Genomic DNA, 23,081 nt, shown 5'->3' with positions numbered 1-23,081 from the left:
TACACAGGTTCGTAAAAGAAGATGAGATTATGAACCTACGAGGGGGGAAAAAGTGCCATATGGTAGCTTGGGAGAGTGCCATGTGGAAGCAGCTGGGAATGACATGTGGCAGTATCTGGAGGAAAGGGGGTGTCCCCCTCCCCCCCACATGCCATGTGGCATCCCATGATTGGATGAAGGGATGTGTTGGCCCAATGAGGGCTTGACACGTGTCACCACTTAGGGCTTGAATGTGTCACCACTTAGGGCTTGACATGTGTCACCCCCTAAAGGTGGCCTATATATATATATATATATATATGTTTGATGACCTTAATTCATACTTATCCTTTAATCTTCATATTTATCAAAAAAAAGATTCAAGAAAAGAAGAGAAGAGAAAACTTGAAGCTAGAGAGAGAGCTACGATTTTCGGGAAAAAAAGGTGAGTTCTTTAATTTCGCTCCGTGAATTAATTATCTAGGGTTTACCAAGATTTTATTAAGGTGTTAGTAATGAAAATTTATGATTTGTATCAGCCCAAAATGTTAGCAAACAGCCACAAAATATTAGGTGCGCTAAAGGAACTTTCGAGGCAAGTTTCAATGCGTTTGACGAGTTTCGGGCAAGGTAAGGGCTTCCCTTTCAAATTGGAGTTTATGATGTTGCTATGAGGTATATTACATGTCTTAAATAAGGTTGGAAGTAGAAAAATTGCATAAGTATGCCTAACATTTGAAACAAACTAAATTGAAGTGGTTATAGCTACATCGAAGTCGAGTAGTGGGTTATCATTGTGGTGCTGCAGGTGAATATGGTTAGGTTGCGTGTTGTAGAGATTTAAAGTATTTTAAAAAGTGTGTTTATTCTTCTGGTTTCAGCCACACAACTCTCCATTTGGTATGAGTAAATATTTTGCAAAATAAAGATTAATAAACTCTATTTTTGTATCGTAGTCTGGAGCTAGTTGTTTGGAGCTTGTATTGTGTAAGGTTGAAGTGATTTACTTGTAAATATGCTTCTGTTTGTTGTTGGTGGTATGGTTGTTGATATTGTGTCCGAGTTGAAATCTCGGGAATGTTGAAGTTATAGGGGAGATGCTACCCGATTTTCGGTAGATTCGGAACTAGTAACAAACTAGTCGAGGGTAATAGATAAGGAAATAACTCCTATGAGTACTTGGGTGTAGAGTTGGAAATTGGAAAGTGAAATTTCATTAACCTTAGTATTACTTTCATGTTAAATAGGTTCAAGAGATGACGAGGCGAACGTGTAAGAGTAATCCGTAAGAGGTATGTGAAGCTTATCTTTTCTTTTCTTTTGGCATGTCTTAGCCATAAGTAATTGATATACGAAATGTGGGGATAATTCCATTCATAGAATCCCAAGTATGACTCATAAGTCTTATTCACTTCTCGATGGTAGAATTTCTATACTAGTTGAGTTATTGCCTCTCAAGGCTTCTATATGATGGAGAGTAGTAAGTATGTGAAGTTATCTCCTTTCTCTTGGCATATTTTGGCATAAGTACGCAGAGCTACCCTTCTTTCCTCTTGATATGTCTTTGACATAAAAGTGGTACTATGATGGTAAGGTAATGCAATAATAAGGTTATGATATTGAGCCCATGACGGGATGGGTATGATATATGTAAATAATGACTCCTTGAGGAAAAGTAGAGATTGGGTAAAGCTTATTCTTTCTCTTCCTTTGGCATGTCCTAATTGTAAGTAAAATATGATACGAGCTCTAGGGTAACTCTACTTTTAAGTCCTAAATGTAATCCGTATCTCTTATTCACTTCTAAATGTCAAACTCTTGTAGTAAGTTGAACTACTTTCCTTAAACTCCATAGGTTGAGAAGTACTGGATGCATAAGCTCCTAGTCCTAAGGACTATGTGACAACGGGTATCCCTAATTCTATAAATTGTTAGTATTACTTTAGTACATATCTAGGTTCCTCGAGATCCTAAGTTATATAGGCCTTAATGGCATTTAGAAGGCATTCGATATGGCTACATTACTATTCTGGTCCTCGGACGATAGCTTAATCTTCTTACATTATCGAGTCTCTGATAATGATTTAGATTGTATATGGTTACTCACTACTTGATTCGTGTATACTGTAATACATTTGATACTGAGTCCCATAAAGGGCCAGGTACGATATATGATGATATAATTACCCCAAGTCCCATAAAAGCTGGGTACGGTATATGATGATATGATGACATAGAGTCCCATAAAGGGCCAGGTACATTATATGATACGTAGATCGGGCCGAACGTTCCTTGGCATTACTATATGATACGTGGATCGGGATGAACGTTCGTCGACATTACTATATAATACGTGGATCAGGCCCAATGTTCCTCGGCATTACTAAATGATAGATGGATTGGGCCAAACATTTCTCGGCATTACTATATGATATATGGATCAGACCGAACTTCCTCGGCATTATTATACGATGTGCGGATCGGGCCGTACGTTCCTCGGCATATACTTACTATATACATGGATCGGGTTGTACGTTCTACAGTGCTAATAATATGTATATTCTTATGATGACCGAATTATGTAGATGGTACACCGAGTCACCTAACGGGCCGGGCACAGTTTGTGATAGTAATATATATGACTTTCTTTTATACGATGTGAGTACGTAAATGGTTAAATATTATACTTGCCCTCTGCATCCCTACTGTTACATCCCGCACTTTGGCGCATTAAAAAAAAATTGATTTGCAAGGAATGAGGTTGTGATTTATTTTATTTAAGATTGTTGTGATATTAATGAAAAAACATTGATGTGGAAATACGGAAGAAGACCGAGGGTAAATTTGGGAATTTTGGAGATTAGTTTGTGAATTGCAAAAAGAGAGAAGACTTGTAGCTTTTGGGCTTAAATAATAATAATTGTAATAAAGTAGTTTGGGCTCACATAATAACTATAGTAATAGAAGAATTGAGGCCCAACACAAGAAATGACCCAAGTCTTGGAAATTTAGTTCATTAATTAAGTGGCCCATCATCTATTTAGTATATATGTCTCTAGAAAGTTCAAGACTCTAAAAAAAGGGCTAAGTCATCTTCCAAGAGAAGAAGAGACCGAAACTAGAAAACAAAAAGAGGAAAAATTCCAAGTTCTTCAACTTTGATCCAAAAATCTTGTCTTCTTAAATTCTTGTCAAGTTCGAGGCCCTCTTCAATGTGGCATAATTAATTAAGTAAGAAAACTACGTTTGTGGCAAGTCAAAATTTCAAAAATAAGGTAAGAATTCTATCTTCTCATATTATGGAAGAAGTGGGTGTGTTGTAGCTAGTAGAATTAAGTAAAAATCATGTAATTATGATGTATGTGTGTGTGACCATATGGGTGTGCAAGTGGGTGGGTGTTGCCATGTGGGGTGATGGTTGGGAGAAAACGAATTGAACTTTATTTAGCTTGTTAGTGGTGTCGTTATGGAGATTACGATATAATTAATAGTTTCATGATTCGAGACAACCTCAAAATTGGTTATAAGTTGTTATAGGGAATTATGTGATTTTAGTATAGTTTATATGTAATTATGGAAGTAGAATTCTATTATGGAAATTATTGTCATCCTTAACAAATTTGGAAGAAGGTAATGCAATTTGGTAGTTTCCTTGTGTTCGCAGAAGTTTTGGATGGATTATGGTTTTGGTGGAATTTTTGGTATATTGTATGGAATAATGTTAATTTCTTTTGAGTTATGTCTAAATGGTTTCAAATTAGTTAGTGAGTGGATATGAAATATTGATATTAGTGGCAAGGTGTGAAGTTGGAGTAGAAATTATTGCTTTATGTAACAAAAAGAAAGAAGAGAAAGAAGAAAGAAGAAGAAGAAGAAGAAAGACTACTAATGTTACAATGTATTTTGTAGTGATTGTTGATGTTGTCGGTATTATTGTGGTTGTTGTTATTGATATTCCGGCCGAGTTAGATTCTCGGGGATGTTGAATTTATAGAGGAGGTGTTGCCCAAATTTTTGTAACTAGTAAGGACTAGAAATTGAACTCTTAAAGGCTTATAACTTACAATTGGCAATTGTGACCATTTGTAGAGTTTGGAGAAAATGGGAGTTGATTTTGAGTGAGCGTAAGAAGCAGATAAGGTATGTAAAGATCTTCCTTTCCTTCTTTTGGCATGCCTTAGGTGTAATAAGTCTTAATTTGAGCCTCGAGGGAAATCCTGTCCATGGAAATCCGAGTTTTAATTTCCTACAAATCCTTTCAGTGAAATTGAACTTAAACCTATGTATATTTAAAAAAAATGTGCAAACATCCATAGCTTTTATTTGTGAGATCGGATCATCCTACAACCTTGATAGATGACTCCGTAGAGCCAAATATTTAAAATTTATGTACACCACCTCGGCTCGACCGAAGGTGGGACCACTAACTCTGAAACTCGCTTGTGTTGTTCTACTTAGTTATTATTGTACAACATAGAGGGAAAACTTTTACCTATGATTTTTTCTATTAAAAAATAATGTCTTAACCGTCCCCTTATGTTCTACTACCCACTTTGGAATTGTAAATATAACTTCAGAAATGCTTGATATATATATATATGTGTTGCATTAGTTTCTCACTACTCCGTTCGTGCATACTATTGTGACATCATTCGCCAGAACCCGAGCCAGCTTTATAATCATGCGCCCTATAATGTATTCGGTAGTATAATGTGTTATTGATCCCGAGACCCCACCATGAGGCCGAGTACCATTTATGGCGTTATGATGTGATATTGGATAGGATATTTTTTGATGATACGACGAGTTGTGAAGATATAATATGTTCGGGGTTTGTACGGAGATTTGAAACCTTCCAGAGTATGATGTGTTGTGATACCAGCATCGGGGTGGTGACCACATTCCTGAGCCATAGGCATAATTTTTATTTGCATTATATACACATGTTTCTGTACAAATTTTGATGCCCTAGTTTGTATTTGCTCCTTGTACCTTTCCTTTTAGTTATGGTTGAGATTCTTTGTATTTCATACTTTACATATTCAGTACACATTTCGTACTGACCCCCCTTTATCTGGGGATGCTACATTTCATGCCAGCAAGTACTGACGTTTGTGATCCATCTATATAGGTTACATACCTTCTGCTATTACAGAGTGCTTCTTGACTCGGAGCCCGTATTTTGGTATATGGATTTCCTATCTATATGAATCTATATATATTTGACCATTCGTGTAATGCGGGGCCCTATCCCATCATATATTTCTTCTATGCTCAATAGAGATTTGTAGACATACGTGTGGGTCATGGGTTGTGTGTGTTCGTCTATTTATGACTGGTGTCTTAATGCGGTCCCTTATGTTATAATGTCCAAATCAGCCCACATGCTTGTATGTTTATATGCACCTATCCGGTGATGCGCGCTCCATCGCCCTTTTGTTGGATATGATATTTTCTACATGCGCGACCGCTTAAGATAATACTTATTTACTATTCTGATTAAATAAAGAAGACCCAATCAAAATTCTTCTATAATATGATGAATCAGTATGTAAGTTCATCTGGGTGTTCAGATAGGATGCCAGTCGCGGCCTATGGGGCTAGGTCATGACAAAAGTAATATCAAAGCAGTTTGTCCTCGGAATGTCTACAGGTCATGTCTCGTAGAGTCTTGTTTATCGGTGTGTTGTACACTACATCTATAAACAGGAGGCTACAGGACATTTAGGGTGTTACCTTCCTTTGAATCTTAGATCGTGTGATAGAGCTGTGCTATTAGGCTAATTTTTTTTCTGATCGGCTATTGTATTTTTTTCAGTGATGCCTCTAACGAAGGCGATGACGGCCCAGAAGGGAAAAATGGTGGTAGGAGATACTAGTCAGATGCCGAGAGTTACCCGAGCTCGTGCTCAAAGTATGCTCAATGTTATGCCCCAGTCAGAATGTTCTGCTACACCACCATCAAAGGAGCCTGGAGCAGCTCCCCCATTAACTCTAGAGGCTCCAACGCCCGAGCCTCTATTTTCTTAGCCTGAGGTCGAGGATAGGTGCTGAGGGAGGTTTTGCAGTTGATAATGATGATAGTAGCGGGTCAGGCCTGTGGACGTGGGCAGAGAGATGATGATGATGACAGGCGTGATAGCTTGAGGGTCAGCGATTTCCTGACATGTAATCCCTTAGAATTTTTTTGGGTCTAAGCCAAGGAGGACCCCCAGGATTTTATTCGACAGATGCAGCTCTTATTGAGACTAGTCAGGGCTTTTGAGACCGAGTCTGTTAAGTTAGCTTCACACAGGTTGCGGCATGTTACAGTTAATTGGTATGAGTCTTGGGAGCTGTCTAGAGGTGAGGGTGCTTCCCCAGCAGTGTGGGATGAATTCGTAGATGCCTTTCTCAGCCACTTCTTGCCCCCAGAGTTGCAGCGAGCGAGAGTTGATAGATTTTTATAGCTGAGGCAGCGAGGCAGAAGTGTTCGAGAGTACAGCTTGGAGTTTGATTCTCTAGCTCAATACGCACCTACTATTGTAGTTGATATGGAGGACAAGAAGCATCAGTACGTGATAGGGTTGGATCATTATTTGGTTGACAGCTGTATGGCGATGGCATCTTAAGTCGGCATGGACATTGGCCGACTGCAGGCCTACGCCCAGGGGATGGAGGACCGATACAGGGGAGATCCTTCTGGCAAAGATCGTGATAGAAGGCCGCCTAAGAGGTCCAGATTAGCAGGGTATTCTAGAGATTTCTGAGGTGGGTAGCTTCAGCAGCAGTTCGGTAGGTATCTTCCTCTATTAGGATAGGGTAAGCAGTCCATCGGTAGACGATTTGATGGCACAGGGCCATCTGGGGCCGGCCAAAGTTCCAGAGCATCAGGTCCACAAATGTGCAGAGGTTTGGGTCAGTCCAGGCCCCTTATACCCCAATGTTTTTATTATGGGAGATCACATCCCGGAGAGTGTTACCGAGCTATAGGAGCCTGTTTTTCTTGTGGCCGTCAAGGCCACATCATGTGAGATTGTCCGTTGGCGAGAGGATCAGGTGGCACAGTTCAGCCAACAGGATCAACTGTTGGTTCATCATCTACCCCTCCAGCTGCACGTCCTGTGGGATAAGGTGTGCCGGCACTGGCAGGCCCCGATCGAGGCCATCGCGAAGTTTCTGATTCTAGCGGTCCTTCGAACCGCATATATGCATTGGCTAGCTGCCAGGACCAGGAGGCATCGCCAAATGTTTTTACAGGTACATTATTAGTTTTCTCTCGATCTGTATATGCATTGATTAATTTAGGATCTACTTTATCATATATCTCTTTGCTCGCTGTTGGAAAAATCAAGATATCTCCTTTACCTATAGATCTATTTGAAGTAGCTACACCAGTTGAGGATTTTATTATAGCGAGGCAGGTATATAAGGATTGTTCGATGATTATATGTGATCGTTGCACTAAAGATGACTTGGTGGAATTAGATATGATAGAATTTAATATTATTATGGGTATGGACTGGTTAGCTTCCTGTTATGCTAATGTTGACTGCCAAGAAAAGGTAGTTTGATTTCAGTTTCCAGAGGAACCAGTAGTTAAGTGGATAGGGAGTACAGCATCGCCGAGGGGTAAGTTTATTTCATACCTCAAGGCTAAAAAGATGATTCAAAATGGTTATATTTATCATTTGATTCATGTATACGATACTAAAACCGAGACACCCGCTCTCCCGTCAGTTTCGGTAGTCAATGAATTTCCAGATGTATTTCTAGATGAGCTTCCAGGTCTTCCCCCTGAATGAGAGGTAGATTTCCTAATAGATTTCCTGCCGGATACTCAACTTATATCCATCCCTCCATATAGAATGGTGTCGACGGAATTAAAAGAATTGAAGAAGCAGCTGAAAGACTTATTAGACAAAGGCTTTATTAGGCCCAGCACATCGCCCTAGGGAGCGCCGGTATTATTTATAAGGAAGAAAGATGGGTCACTACAGATGTGTATTGATTACAGATAATTAAATAAGGTGACTATAAAGAATATATATCCCCTCCCTTGGATTAACGATTTATTTGATTAGTTGCAGGGTTTCAAATATTTTTTGAAGATTGATTTATGCTCGGGCTACCATCAGGTATGGGTATGGGAGGCAGATATTCCAAAAACTACTTTCAGGACCCGATACGGGCATTATGAATTCAGGGTGATGTCTTTTTGTCTAACTAATGCCCCAGCTGTGGTTATGGATTTGATGAATCGGGTATTTCGGCCTTACCTTAACATATTTGTGATTATATTTATTGATGACATTTTGATTTACTCACGATCAGCAAAAGAGCATTCCGATCATCTGAGGACAGTACTCAGCATACTCCGGCAACAAAAATTATGTGCTAAATTCTCCAAATGTGAATTCTGGTTAACCTCCATGGCATTTTTAGGGCATATTGTCGGAGCAGATGGCATTTGGGTCGATATATAGAAGATTAAGGCTGTACAAAATTGGCCCAAGCCTACCACACCGATAGAGGTACATAGCTTTTTGGGTTAACCGGGTATTACAGAAGATTTGTAGAGAATTTTGCTTCTATTACGGCACTCTTAACAAAGCTAACTCAGAAGGCAGTCAAATTTCATTGGACTGATGCTTGTGAACGTAGCTTTCAGTTGCTGAAGGAAAAATTAATTACAGCTCTAATTTTAGCCTTTCCAGAGGGGTCAGATGGGTATGTTATTTATTGTGATGCTTCTGGTATTGGGATAGGTTGTGTGTTAATGCAACATGGTCGAGTCATAGCTTATGCTTCCCGATAACTCAGACCGCATGAGAGAAATTATCCTACTCATGATCTAGAATTAGCCACAATGATTCATGCCTTGAAGATATGGCGGCATTACTTATATGGGGTCCACGTTGATATTTATATGGACCACAAGATCCTCTAGTATATTTTTAAGAAAAAGAAGCTAAATTTACGGCAGCGAAGCTGGCTGGAATTATTGAAAGATTATGATGTCGATATTTTGTATCATCCGGGGAAAGCCAATGTGGTAGCTGATGCACTTAGCCACAAGTCCATGGACAGTTTGACTGAGGTGCCACCAGATAAGAAATAATTAGTTTGTGAGATTTATCAGTTAGCTAGTCTTGGAGGTCGTTTGGCCGACTCTAGATATACCGAGATTTCTATCTGAAATGTTGTTGAATCATCACTTATGGAAGAGGTAAAATGGCATCAGTTCGAGTATCCCAATCTGCTGCAGTACAGGGATATGGTTCTTAACAAAGAAAGGACTCGGTTCAAAATTTTGTCGGATGGGGTATTATTATATAAAGGAAGGATATGTGTGCCCGACGTTGCAGGGCTGCGACAGCAAATTATGGGCGAAGCACATAATGCTCGGTATTCTGTTCATCTTAGATCCACTAAAATGTATCATGACCTCAAATATTTATATTGGTGGGACGGGATGAAAAGAGATATTTCAGAGTTTGTTGGTTAGTGCCCAAATTGTTAGCAAGTTAAGATCGAGCATCAAAATCCCACTAGATTGTTACAAAAAATGGAAATTCCTACTTGGAAATGGGAAATAATTAATATGGATTTCATTACAGAATTACCGCGTACTCCATGCAGGTATGATTCTATTTGGGTTATTGTTGATAGACTAATGAAATCAGCCCATTTTCTTCCTGTCAGAACTACGTATTCGACTGAGGATTATGCTAGATTGTATATTAAGGAGATAGTAAGGCTCCATGGAATTCCTGTATCCATTATAACTGACAGAGATGCCTAGCTTATGGCTAACTTCTAGAGGTCATTCCAAGAAGGATTATGGACTCAGGTGAGTCTTAGGACTGTGTTTCATCCTCAATCCAATAGACAGGCCGAGCAAACTATTCAAATGCTGGAAGATATATTGCGGGCCTGTGTAATTGATTTCAGAGGTAGATGGAACGACCATTTGCCACTTATTGAATTTGCTTACAATAATAGCTACTATTCCAGCATTCAGATGGCACCATATGAAGTCTTGTATGGTAGGAAGTGCAGATCCCTGATTGGTTGGTTCGATGTGGGTGAGACTAAATTAATTGGGCCAAATATGGTACAGCAAGCAGTTGATAAAGTGAAGCTTATTCGGGAGCAGTTATTGTCTACTCAGAGTCGACAGAAATCATATGTAGATAAGCGACATCGACCACTAGAGTTTCAGATTAGCGACTGGTATTTCTGAAGGTATCTCCTATGAAGGGGGTGATGAGGTTCGGCAAAAAGGGTAATCTTAGCCCGCGCTATATCGGACCTTATCAGATTACCTGGAGGATAGGCGAAGTATCCTATGAGCTAGACTTACCCTCCGATCTGGAGGCAGTGCACCCGGTATTTCATGTGTCTATGCTTCGTAAATATGTTGGAGATCCCTCCAGAATATTCCCTATAGAAGATGTGCGGATAACAGAGGAGCTATCTTACAAAGAACAACCCATAGCCATTTTAGATCAGCAGGTGAGAAGATTGCGCACCAAAGATGTACTTTCTGTCAAGGTTTTGTGGCGGAACAATAACCGGAAAGAAATAACCTAGGAGGCAAAAGGTGAGATGAACAAGAAATATCCTCACCTATTTCCTATGCCATCAGGTAACTTAAATTTTGTAATTGATTATATTAATTAGTAATTAATTATGTATGCCATCCGTATGGAATAGCCTCCCCAGGATACTCTTGAGACTTATGAGGCCAATTTAACATTCGGGGATGAATGTTCTAAAAGGGAGAAGGATGTTACATCCCGCACTTTGGCGCATTCAAAAAAAATTAATTTGCAAGGAATGAGGTTGTGATTTATTTTATTTATTTTATTTAAGATTGGTGTGATGTTCATGAAAAAAAATTATTATGAAAATACGGAAGAAGGCCGAGGGTAAAATTGGGAATTTTGGAGAATAGTTTGTGAATTGCAAAAAGAGAGAAGACTTGTAGCTTTTGGGCTTAAATAATAATAATTGTAATAAAGTAGTTTGGGCTCACATAATAACTATAGTAATAGAAGAATTGAGGCCCAACACAAGAAATGACCCAAGTCTTGGAAATTTAGTTCATTAATTAAGTGGCCCATCATCTATTTAGTATATATGTCTCTAGAAAGTTCAAGACTCTAAAAAAAGGGCTAAGTCATCTTCCAAGAGAAGAACAGACCGAAACTAGAAAAAAAAAGAGGAAAAATTCCAAGTTCTTCAACTTTGATCCAAAAATCTTGTCTTCTTGAATTCTTGTCAAGTTCGAGGCCCTCTTCAACGTGGCATAATTAATTAAGCGAAAAAACTACATTTGTGGCAAGTCAAAATTTGAAGAATAAGGTAAGAATTCTATCTTCTCATGTTATGAAAGAAGTGGGTGTGTTGTAGCTAGTAGAATTAAGTAAAAATCATGTAATTATGATGTATGTGTGTGTGACCATATGGGTGTGCAAGTGGGTGGGTGTTGCCATGTGGGGTGATGTTTGGGAGAAAAGGAATTGAACTTTATTTAGCTTGTTAGTGGTGTCGTTATGGAGATTACGATATAATTAATAGTTTCATGATTCGAGACAACCTCAAAATTGGTTATAAGTTGTTATAGGGAATTATGTGATTTTAGTATAGTTTATATGTAATTATGGAAGTAGAATTCTATTATGGAAATTATTGTCATCCTTAACGAATTTGGAAGAAGGTAATGCAATTTGGTAGTTTCCTTGTGTTCGTAGAAGTTTTTGATGGATTATGGTTTTGGTGGAATTTTTGGTATATTGTATGGAATAATGTTAATTTCTTTTGATTATGTCTAAATGGTTTCAAATTAGTTAGTTAGTGGATATGAAATATTGATACTAGTGGCAAGGTGTGAAGTTGGAGTAGAAATTATTGCTTTATGTAACAAAAAGAAAGAAGATAAAGAAGAAAGAAGAAGAAGAAGAAAGACTATTAATGTTACAATGTATTTTGTTGTGATTGTTGATATTTTCGATATTGTTGTAGTTGTTGTTATTGATATTTTGGCCGAGTTAGATTCTCGGGGATGTTGAATTTATAGAGGAGGTGCTGCCCAAATTTTTGTAACTAGTAAGGACTAGAAATTGAACTCTTAAAGGCTTATAACTTATAATTGGCAATTGTGACCATTTGTAAAGTTTGGAGAAAATGGGAGTTGAGTTTGAGTGAGCGTAAGAAGAGGATAAGGTATGTAAAGCTCTTCCTTTCCTTTTTTGGCATGCCTTAGGTGTAATAAGTCTTAATTTGAGCCTTGAGGGAAATCTTGTCCATGGAAATCCGAGTTTAAATTTCCTACAAATCCTTTCAGTGAAATTGAACTTAAACCTATGTATATTGAAAAGAAATGTGCAAACATCCGTAACTTTTATTTGTGAGATCGGATCATCCTACAACCTTGATAGATGACTCCGTAGATCCAAATATTAGAAATTCATGTACGCCATCTCGGCTCGGTCGGAGGTGGGACCACTAACTCTAAAACTCGCCTAAGTTGTTCTGCTTAGTTATTATTGTACAACATAGAGGGAAAACTTTTGCCTATAATTTTTCCTATTAAAAAAATAATGTCGTAACTGTCCCCTTATGTTCTGCTACCCACTTTGGAATTGTAAATATAACTTTGGAAATGCTTGATATATGTATATGTGCTATATTAGTTTCTCACTACTCCATTTGTGCATACTACTGTGACAGCGTTTGCCGGAACCTGGGCCAGCTTTGTAATCGTGCGCCCTATAATGTATTCGGCAGTATGATGTGTTATAGATACCGAGACCCCGCCATGAGGCCGGGTACTATTTATGGTGTTATGATGTGATATTGCATATGATATGTTCTGATGATACGACGTGTTGTGAAGATATGATATGTTTGGGGTTTGTACGGAGATTTGAAACCTTTCAAAGTATGATGTGTTGTGGTACAAGCGTTGGAGTGGTGACCACGTTCCTGAGCCGTAGGCATGATTTTTATTTACATTATGTACATATGTTTCCGTACAGATTTTGATGCCCTGGTTTGTATTTGCTCCTTGTACCTTTTCTTTTGGTTATGGTTGAGATTCTCTGTATTTCATACTTTACATATTCAGTATACATTTCGTACTGATTCCCCTTTCTCTAGGGGGCTGCGTTTTATGCCCGCAGGTACCGACGTTCGTGATCCATCCGTATAGGTAACACACCTTCTGCTATTATAGAGTGTTTCTTGACTCGGAGCCCACATTTTGGTATATGGCTTTCCTATGTATATGCATCTATATATATTTGACCATTTGGGTACGGCGGAGCCCTATCCCATCATATGTTTCTGCTATGCTCTATAGAGACCTATAGACATATGTGTGGGTCATTGGTTGTGTGTGTTCGTCTGTTTATGACTAGTGTCTTAATGCGGTCCCTTACGTATAATGGCCAAATCAGCCCACATGCTTATATGTATATATGCACCTATCCGGTGATGCGCGCTCTGTCGCCCTTTTGTTGGATATGATATTTTCTGCACGCATGACTGCTTAAGATAATACTTGTTTACTGTTCTGATTAAATATAGAAGACTCAATCGAAATTCTTCTATAATATGATGAATCAGTATGTAAGTTCGTCTAGGTGTTCAAATAGGATGCCAGTCGCGGCCTATGGGGATGGATCATGACACCTACGCCAACTATAATCTCCTTATGATGTCTATGCTTTATATACTCAGTACATATGTCGTAGTGACCCCCTTTCTTCGGGGGGATGTGTTCATGCCTGCAGGTACAGATACATGCTTTGGGGATCTGTCAGCATAGGAGTTCCACTCAGCAGTTCAGAAGCACTCCATTATGCCGAAGCCTAGTTTTAGTATTAACCTTTGATGTATATATTTATTTTTTTCACGGGTACGGTGGGGCACCTGTCCCACCTTATGTTACTGCTCTTACTCTTAGAGGTCTGTGGACATGGTTATGGATTGTATATGGGTTATATATGCATGTATATATAGTGGTGCTTATGATAAGCCTCGTCGGCTTATATGTTATCCTGCCTATTGATGTGCTATAACTTAAATAGGGGACAGAGTTACTTACAGATAACAGGGATATATGTGAGTACCCAGTTTGGGCACCCATCATGGCCTACGGGGTTGGGTCGTAACAAAAGTGATATCAGAGTGGTTTGATCCTCGAAATGTCTATAGACCATGTCTAGTAGAGTCTTATTTATCGATGTGTGGTACACCACATCTATAAACAGGAGGCTACAGGACATTTAGGATGTTACCTTACTTTTTTGTCTTAGATCGTGCGATAAAGCCTAGCCATAGGAAATGAAATTCCTTTTTTTTCTAACCTTTGGTTTCAATTGAAGAATGACATCGACAGAAGAAAGTGACGGATGATATTGGAAGCTACATAGTATACAGGTAAGTAATGGTGCGAAAGAGGCATGTTGGGTAAGGTAAGAAGATTGAAATATGATTGAAATGTAAAGTTTAAAATTGAAAGGAAAAGTAGATAAGAAAGTGTAACGGGTGTGGTACGAGTTGGACATACGAGGTAAGTCTATCATTTTATATTGTTGTTGATATTGGGCACCTTGTGAGGCTGTGATATGAATATATATGTATTGGCCCTATGAGGCATTGTTGGTATTTCCTGAGTGCAGGTTTGGGATAGTAAGGAATATAGAGGAAACTCTGCCGAAATCTTTTTGGAAATAGAAAGAGAATGAGCTATAAGGTTGTAATATATCTTGAGAGATCATATCCACTATAAGGATAAGATCCGACTAAACTAGGAGTACAACTGACGTTGGAAAATAAGTTAATTGCGATATGGTGGCAAGTAGAAGGTCAATACTGATATTGTGAGAATAATGGTGATGGATATGAATGTATTAAGATAGCCTGCGAGGTATTAAGGATGAGAATGATGAGGAAGGATAAGGGGTTAAGTATGCTTGCTCCACCAGGTGGAATTAGCCCAGAGTAAGGATCGTGAATAAAAGTTAAGAAATATTACCCTCTAGTATTGACCTTGAGCAGAATATAGTGTGAATATAATCAGGATCATCATGGAAGTACGTAGAGCCTAGTAAAGAAGTAACTAAAGAATGTGATTGTGAGTAAGATTAGGAGTTAGCATTGGGTACACGATAAGGGTAAAAGCTCATGAAGCAGAAAGGGGTATTGTGTATATGTACCTCCACTTTGGAAATAGTGGGATCCCTCGAGGATAGGGAATGGAAAATTGCAAAATAACTAAGGCATTGTGAAATTATTAAAGGAACAAGTGGTATCCTTTAGAAAAAAAAGAGGTGATAACAAAATGTGAAACACGTTTCATCAGAGTATAAGTGCCCCCGAATGGAGAATAGGACACGATTATAAGCAATAGTAACGTACTGATTGGGATGAATGAAATGCGGCTTTAGCTAAACTACTACATTAGTTATTTGACTCGAGTATAGTACTTGGACTAGATTGGGTACTAGTTATTGAGAATTCTGAGCACCCCATGGTTATATTAAGGTTTCTTACAGGGGCAACCTAAAGTATAGATGAGTTAACAGAAGGTGTAGACATGGTGCAGTATGTCAAATATGTTGGAACGGAATCATATGTGTATGAATAGTTAAAAATAAATAGAGGATGACATGGGTACACCCTAAAGAGGGGAAGTAGACAAGAGAAATACAAGCGTGAGAGGAAATCAACTGACACTATCACATGTTGACAGGACCACTTAAATTTCAAGCGATATCCCATACTGGCATGAGTTAGCAAGAGCTCAAGGCTAATAATAAATAGATAGAAGTCGCGGTATCTGAGACCGTGCGAAGAATCATGGGTGCCTATAAAAAGGGGTGAATATAATAGAGAGTAGGACTGAGCAAACTAAGGGCCATGAAAAGGGTAGTAGGGTCGTGTTTGAGTAAAGATTAAGATATGGCAACAGCGTCATTAGTCGCTGATATCGGGACATACAAGTAGCAAGTAGAATAGAAAATCTCCTATGGTAGAAAATGAGGAGACCAAGGAGTATGTAAAGGAAGAAAAGAAAAGAAGTAGGACATAATAGCGTTAGCACAAGCAAGTCCTAGTGTGAAGTCGATATGTAAATCAAGACGGGCCGGGAGACAAAAAGACTGCATTTACCTCATACTAGTGGTATAAGAGTAGTTGTGGAACCTACGAATAGATATATACAGCATAAGACCAAGAGGAGGAGTACATGATGAAAAGGAGTTATGATATTTTGGAGATGGTACAGAGGAATACGAAGAGAAGTTAAATCAAATGGCCAAAAAGGATACAATCATGGTTGAATTAAAGATCTACCCCGACACCGATTTTAAGAGAGAAAAAGAGAGGGCAAGGCAAAATATGAAGACTAGCGAGAAAATGCTAAGGTAAATCTTAGGCTAAGATGAGTGCCTTCACATATTATTCCAAGGATAGCAATGGAACGTGACACGAGGACTTCCCAAGGGGGTCACCCGTCCTAGTACTACTCTCGCCCAAGCACATTTAACTTTAGAATTTTGGTGGGATACGGTGCGTTAGTGCTGTTATGATCACACGAGATGGGAGAATCTAAACTAGCGGTGAAGCAACGACATAAGATTATGTACCTAGAGTGTTATAAGTTTTGACAAGGGAATTGTAAAAGAGCTTAAGCAAAACAAGCAGGATTAGCCGATTACTAACAGATGGCGCACTTGTATGCCATAGTTCTTCAACATAATACCAGTTAATCATAAGGCAAACCACAGAACGGCTATACAGGTCATTGTGTGAGAGGACTTCAGCACAACTTGGTAGCCACCTCTGATGGGCAAAAAGCAAAACCAAAAGGCGAGGGTACCAGTTGATGTTATCTAAAGAATGAAAGAAGTAATATACTAGGTTGAAGATTCCATAATACGACCTTGGCTACAAGACTCACCTTGCACTCCCTAGACAGATAATTCTATATGGAATGTTATCCGCAGATTAACAATATCAGCCTATGTTCCTTCAATCAAGGACTACTTGTCTAGTTGAGATTGTGTAAAATTATAGGTTAAGAGGGTGGTAGGACCTTATGGAGTCCCCATATCTATTTTCCCAAACAAAGGAGCCCAAGTTACAATTAACTACCGAAGATCAGTCCACAAAGAGATTGGGAAGACAGATAGGTATTCATACTACCCTCAGACTGATGGACAGACTAAGCTTGGTAGCTACACGGTAGACGATATGTTGCGGGCCTATACGGTTGACCCCAAAGGTAACACGGACAATTGCCTACCACCTGTCAAGAGTACTTACGATATTAACTATCATTCCAGTATCCAGGTGGCCCCATACGAGACTTTATATGGCTGATAGTGTAGGTCGCTAATTGGTTGGTTTGGTGTTAGTAAAAGACAACTAATAAGACTATACGTGGTTCAATAGGCAGTATAGAAGGTGAAGCTTATTCAGGAGAGATTATTAGCATCACAGAGTCGATAGAAGTCATACACGGATAATCGATATCAATCTCTAAGGTTTCAAGTTATAATTAAGCACTCTCCAAAGCATCGCCCACAAAGAAAGTGATGAGAGCCAGCAAGAAAGAGGACCTTAGTCTGAGATGCATTGACCTTATCAGATCCTCCACCGAATAGGCAAGGTTGCCTACGAGCAAGACTTACCAGCAAATCTGGAAGTGGTACATACAGTCTTCCAAGTATCAATGCTTTGTAAGTATATTGGTAATACAACCTGGGTATATCCCGTAGAGGGTATCCAGGTCAAAGAGGAGTTATCCTACGAGAAGCAACCTATCTCCATCCTGGGTTGGCGAAGTAGAAGATTATGAACTAAGGATGTAGCTTCTGTTAAGGTATTGTGGCGAAATAAAAATCGTGAAGAGATGACCTGGGAAGCAGAGTAGGAAATGAAACACAAGTATCTGTACCTACTCCTTATGCTACAGGTAATCCCAACCTTTGGTACTCTGATAATGATAGCTCGATGAAAGTATATATTATTGCAATGGAACATAGAAACTCTCCATATAGTCTGTATAAGATCTTGAAGAAGGTTTTGGTTCACATTCGAGGACGAATTTTCTAAAGGGGGGAAGGATGTTACACCCTATACTTTTGTACCTTGGAACGCGTTCTTAAGTCTCTTGAAAGGCTCTTATATTTCTTGGAAGGATCGTAAACCTCTTAAGTTTCTTAAGGCTTCCTAAAGTTTCTTAAAGCTTCTTAAAGATTCTTAAGAACTATTAAGCTTCTTAAGAGTTACCATGTGATCCGGATAATCTATAACACTATCAAACAACTCTAAAGAAAAGAGAATGCGATACCCCATAGTACAGATGATTGGAAATAGAGTTAGAAGAATCCGAAAGAAGTTGGAGACCAAACAATGAGTCGTAGGACTCGACTTATTTACATAAGCTTCCAACTTGGAAATCTTACATGCTTAAGCTACTGGAGTACATACCAAGCTTACACAGCAAGGATTACACAGGTTCGTAAAAGAAGACGAGATTATTAACCCATGAGGGAGAATAGAAAGTGCCACGTGGTAGCATGGGAGAGTGCCATGTGGCAGCAGCTGGGAGTTCCATGTGGAAGCATCTGGAGAAAAGGGGGTGGCCCCCACATACCATGTGGAATCTCTTGACTGGAGGAAGGGATGTGTTGTCCCAATGAGGGATTGACACATATCACCACTTAGGGCTTAACATGTGTCACCACTTAGGGGTTGACATATGTCACCCCCTAAGGTGGCCTATATATATATTTGATGAATTTAATTCATCCTTATCCTTTAAGATTCATCTTTATCAAAAAAAGATTCAAGAAAAGAAGAGAAGAGAAAACTTGAAGCTAGAGAGAGAGCTACGATTTTGGAGAAAAAAAGGTGAGTTCTTCGATTTTTCTCCGTGAATTAATTATCTAGGATTTACAAGATGTTATGAAGGTATTAGTAATGAAAATTTATGGTTTGGAGTAGCCCAAAATTTTAGCAAACAGCCACAAAAATTTAGGCGAGCTAAAGGAACTTCGGAGGCAAGTTTCGACGAATTTGACAAGTTTTGGGGAAGGTAAGGGATTACCTTTCAAATTAGAGTTAAAGATGTTTCTATGAGGTATATTACATGTCTTAAATAAGGTTGGAAGTGAAAAAATTGCATAAGGATGCTTGACGTTTGAAATAAACTAAATTGAAGTGGTTATAGCTACATCAAAGTCGAGTAGTGGGTTGTCGTTGTGGTGTTGCGGGTGAAGCTAGTTGGGTTGCATGTTGTAGTACTTTAAATCATTTTAAAAAGTGTTTGGATTCTGTTGGTTTCAGCCACACGACTCTCTGTTTGGTATGGTTAAAGGTTTTGCGAAATAAAGATTAAAAAACTCTATTATCGTATCGTAGTCTGGAGCTAGTTGTTTGGAGCTTGTATTGTGTAAGGTTGAAGTAAATTACTTGTAAATATGCTGCTGGTTGTTGGTGGTGGTATGTTTGTTGATATTTTGGCCTAGTTGAAATCTCGGGAATGTTGAAGTTATAGGGAAGATGCTGCCCAATTTTTGGTAGATTCGAAACTAGTAACAAACTAGTCGAGGGTAATGGAAAAGGAAATAACTCCTATGAGTACTTGGGTGTAGAGTTGGAAATTTAAAAGTGAAAGTTCATTAACCTTAGTATTATTTTCATATTAAATAGGTTCAAGAGATGACGAGGCGAACGTGTAAGAATAATCCGTAAGAGGTATGTGAAGCTTACACTTTCTTTTCTTTTGGCATGTCTTAGTCGTAAGTGATTGATATACAAACTGTGGGGATAATTCCATTCATAGAACCCCAAGTATGAATCATAAGTCTTATTCACTTCTCGATGGTATAATTCCTATACTAGTTGAGTTATTGCCTCTCAAGGCTTCTATATGATGGAGAGTAGTAAGTATGTGAAGTTATCTCCTTTGTCTTGACATGTTTTGGCATAAGTACGCAGAGCTACCCATCTTTCCTCTTGATATGTCTTTGACATAAGTGTGGTGCTATGATGGTAAGGTAATGCAATAATAAGGTTATGATACCGAGCCCATGACGGACCGGGTACGATATATGTAAATAATGACTCCTTGAGGAAAAGTAGAGATTAGGTAAAGCTTATTCTTTCTCTTTTTTTGGCATGTCCTAATTGTAAGTAAAATGTGATACGAGCTCTAGGGTAACTCCACTTTTAAGTCCTAAATGTAAATTGTATCTCTTATTTACTTTTGAATGTCAAACTCTTGTAGTAAGTTGAACTACTTTCCTTGAACTCCATAGGTTGAGAAGTACTGGATGCATAAGCTCCTAGTCCTAAGGACTATGTGACGACGGGTATCCCTAATTCTATGAACTGTTAGTATTACTTTAGTACATGTCTAGGGTCCCCGAGATCCTAAGTGATATAGGCCTCAATGGTATTTAGAAGGTACTCGAGATAGCTACATTACTATTCTGCTCCTCGGATGATAGCTAAATTTTCTTACATTGTCGAGTCTCTGATAATGATTTAGATTGTATATGGTTACTCACTACTAGATTCATGTATATTGTAATACATTTGACACCGAGTCCCATAAAGGATCGGGTATGGTATATGATGATATGATGATACCGAGTCCCATAAAGGGTCGGGTACGGTATATGATGATATGATGACGTGGATCAGACCGAACGTTCCTCGGTATTACTATATGATACGTGGATCGGGCCGAATATTCCTCGACATTACTATATGATACGTGGATCGGGATGAATATTCCTCGGCGTTACTATATGATATGTGAATCGGGCCGAACGTTCCTCGGCATTACTATATGATATGTGGATCCGACCGAACGTTCCTCGCATTATTATACGATGTTCGGATCGGGATGTATGTTCCTCGGCATGTACGTTCCACAGCGCTAATAATATGTTTGTGCTTATGATGATAGAATGATGTAGATGGTACACTGAGTCCCCTAACGGGCCGGGCACAGTACATGATGGTAATATGTATGACTTTCTTTAATACGATGCGAGTACGGTAAATGGTTAAATGTTATACTTTCCCCCTGCATCCCTACGCCAACTGTAATCTCCTTATGATGTCTATGCTTTACATATTCAGTACATATGTCGTACTGACCCCTCTTTCTTCGGGGGGTTGCATTCATGCCCGCAGGTACAGATACACACTTTGGGGATCTGTCAGCGTAGGAGTTCCACTCAGCAGTTCAGAAGCGCTCCATTGTGCTGGAGCCTAGTTTTGATATTAACCTTCGATGTATATATTTATTTGTTCATGGGTACGGCGGGGGCCCTGTCCCGCCTTATGTTACTGTTCTTACTCTTAGAGGTCTGTGGACATGGTTGTGGGTTGTATATGGGTTGTATATGCATGTATGTACAGTGGTGCCTATGATAAGCCTCGTCGGCTTATATGTTATCCTGCCTGTTGATGTGCTATAACTTAAATAGGGGACAGATTTACTTATAGATAGCAGAGATATACGCGAGTGCCTAGTTCGGGCACCCGTCACGGCCTACGGGGTTGGGTCGTGACATTTTATTTCCACCATATTTGGTGTCCACTATTATGTGTTTCCACTACAAATTGTTCTTCTTTAAGGCCTATAAATAGCAATAGTTGTATGCATGAAAAATATATAGAAAAGAGAAAAAAACGTACTGATTACTCACTTGCCTTTTCTTTCCTCTCATTAATTTGATTTATCATTTTATTTAAGATAGTATACAATATATCAACTTGAGTTTTCTCCGTTTAACACTACCTTTGAAATCGATCTTAAGAGTTATATTCTGATTAGTCTTTCTTCTTCAACAGGAAACATACTGCTCTGGAGAATGCACTACTTATTCGTGCAACTTTCAAACCTATAAATTATAATTGCATTCTTACTCAAATTGGAAAAATGGGATATATTATTCATTTTCCATGTTCCAATTTATACATATACAATATAATCCTAACTAGGAAAATTATATTTTATAAAAGGATTATATATATTCACGGTAAGAAATTATATACAAACTTCATTGTTAAATAGCTCATAGCTGACAGAGTTTTGTGACAATCTATTACTAGATAGGATTAGTGACGATTTTATTAGACCGTCTATTCAATCCCTCTCTATTGTACTCTCCATTCTTTATATTTGGAGAGTAAAATAGAGAATGTCCTCTCCAAACAATCTCTATTTCACTCTCTAGCTTCCAATAATAGAGAGTCGAATAGTAGTTCCCAAATTTAGATAACTATTATTCACACTCTCTATTTCATTTTTTGATTATTATATTATTATTTCTAGTATACAACAGTTGTAATTAACATATTATAAATCATATAAGACCATTAATTAAATCTCTAATATTCATAATTATTTTTAATGTAATATAACATTTAAAAAATATATAATTTAATAAATACTACATTCATCCCGAATTAAAAATATTTCAGTTTTTTTATTTTCGTCATTCTAAGTGATATAAATTTAAAATTATTGTAAATTTTCACTATGAAGAATTCACAAAATTTAAATGATAAGATAAAATTTTAATTTAAAAGTACAATACATAACATAATAATTTAAATACAAGATAACAATACAATACATAACATTTTAACTTTAAAAATCACAACAGTAATCCATGTTCTCAAAAGAAGAAAATTTTTGCGATGAAACAAGTCGTGTCAAAAAGATGAACATAAATTCGGAGTTTTGCAACCACATTTTACAATTATTGCAGTATCATCACATTTTTGGAGAAATAAGTGCTACTTGATGTAATGACTAGATGTATTATACTGCACAATATGATAATTGTGGATTGATGAACATAGTCTTAATGCACCAATTCAAGATGTTGTAGAGGCTCCAACTGCAACGACAGAAAGGTCGGTAGATGAAAATCTCCAATTTGAACAATTTTTAGCTAGACATAAAAAAAATACGGACAAAAATGTTTATTTTGAACTCCGTAATACATTAATAGAACATTTATGGGATAAACGTAATATCTTGAAAGTTGAGTATTTATGTAATTGTATTTCATTAA

The 23,081-nt window shown here is 38.1% G+C and overlaps 1 pseudogene; it reads right to left on the bottom strand.

Moving 5' to 3' along the window:
- Positions 1 to 16,450: 16,450 nt before the first annotated feature.
- LOC129898000 (5S ribosomal RNA) lies at positions 16,451 to 16,570 on the bottom strand (annotated as a pseudogene).
- Positions 16,571 to 23,081: the final 6,511 nt, after the last annotated feature.

Source organism: Solanum dulcamara, chromosome 7 (genome assembly GCF_947179165.1).
Source record: "Solanum dulcamara chromosome 7, daSolDulc1.2, whole genome shotgun sequence".
Classification (NCBI taxonomy): domain Eukaryota; kingdom Viridiplantae; phylum Streptophyta; class Magnoliopsida; order Solanales; family Solanaceae; genus Solanum; species Solanum dulcamara.
Note: the sequence above shows the minus strand (reverse complement) of the source record. Positions and strands in the feature narration are given on the sequence as shown.